Genomic DNA, 1662 nt, shown 5'->3' on the forward strand with positions numbered 1-1662 from the left:
TTTTCTAGATACTTACAATTATGACTATATAAGTGACTAGTTAGGGCTATTTCATTTCTAAATTCCCTATTACATTCTTTACATTAATACTTGATTCCAGAGTAGATATTATCTTTATGTTTGGGTTGGAGTTCGGGTTTAACATTAATAATATCTTTGGTGTTATCTTTAGTTTTAGTTTTGGTTTAGGAATGAGAAAGTACTCATCTTCATCCGGGTTATATATTCGCACCATGTTTTCAGGTATGGTTAGGGCTATGGGTGAAGCCTTTTTTGCTTTAGGCCGGGGCTCTATAGGATCGGCTTCATCAAGATCCATAATCATTTCCCTGATTATTTCCTGGTGTTCACTTGATAAAGTGTGTTTGAGAAAATCCTTCATTGAATCGAAGGATAAATTGCAGACGACACATTCGCTACTTCTGTTGACATCCATTTCTTTAGGGAAAAAAATTAATTTTCAAATTATGAAAAATGCTTTCAAAGTGTCCTAACTGTAGGGGTAAACAGTGGAAAGACTGTTGCTCTAAATGTAGAGAACAAACTTATGAGTTTTATATGTAATGTTATCATCAAAAATAGAGATAGAAATAGCCAGATAAGTAAGCATTATGAAGAAGCAGGGTTATATTTAAATTGTAGTATATGTAAGGTTAATAAACATATCTCTTATTTTAGGCTTAAGACTAATAAGTGTAGGTTGTGTGTTTATTTGCAAAAGTATAGGCTTGGGAGTACTAGAGAACGATTTAATGAGTATGTTAAGATACATACTATTTGCGAAAGGGCTTCACCCTTGGTCCCCCAAGCAGGTTGCATTTGATTAATTTTTTTTTGGATTATGAATATAGTAGTGGATAAAGCGGGGTTTCCAGTTACAGTACGATTTGGTTCATTTCACCGAAGGCGTGAGGGGGAATGGACCGAATATAAAAAGGAGGGATTTCGCTCTTATTTTAAAAATTTGATATAAAAGATAAGCTGGTTTTGTTCAAGTTATCCTCGAAATGGCTTCATCAATTTTCGCAAATTGGTTTTACGTGCTTTTTACACGGTCTCATTTGTTACACTGAAAAAAACTTATCACTGTGTTTCCACGATCTCAGTGATTTTGACTTTATACGCATCACAGTGGGTCCCATATACAGTCTCACAGCAGGGATCTCTGAAGCAGTTTCACTGATCATCTTTTTTAAGAACTGTGAATTTGGTTTTTTTTATCTCACTTAGTTTCATAGTAATTCTTCAAATCGGGGGACGTTCACTGGAGTCAGTGAGGAAGGAACCCCAAAACTCCCTTTTGCTAAAGCAACTTAACTGGACTCGATAATTTAACCACTACGCCTAGTGAGACAGGAAATGATAGATTTTGAGCGAAAACGAAGGGAATTACAGTGGATATTTCCGGTAGTGTATATAGTGGTGGACAAAACGAGGAGTTCCAGTTACCAGTACAATTTGGGGATAATTTGGGGACAATCAGCTAGCATGAGCGATATGACACAAATTGGACTGGTGGCTGGAACCCCCGTTTTATCCACTACTCTCATATCTTCAAGTCACGAATGATATCTTTTCAGTTTGACCCCCCCAAGCTTAGTGGGTGCACATTATCTGCAACCCACAAACCACGTGCCATATTTTTACATAATGAATTTCTCT

General features: G+C 36.4%; 1 protein-coding gene across 2 annotated transcripts in view; it reads left to right on the forward strand.

Moving 5' to 3' along the window:
* Window positions 1-1662, forward strand: part of LOC142349487 (serine/arginine-rich splicing factor 7-like) — a 398530-nt gene that overhangs the window by 334543 nt on the left and 62325 nt on the right. The window lies entirely within an intron of this gene.

This window comes from Convolutriloba macropyga, chromosome 11, assembly GCF_964194025.1.
Source record: "Convolutriloba macropyga chromosome 11, txConMacr16.3, whole genome shotgun sequence".
NCBI lineage: Eukaryota > Metazoa > Xenacoelomorpha > Acoela > Convolutidae > Convolutriloba > Convolutriloba macropyga.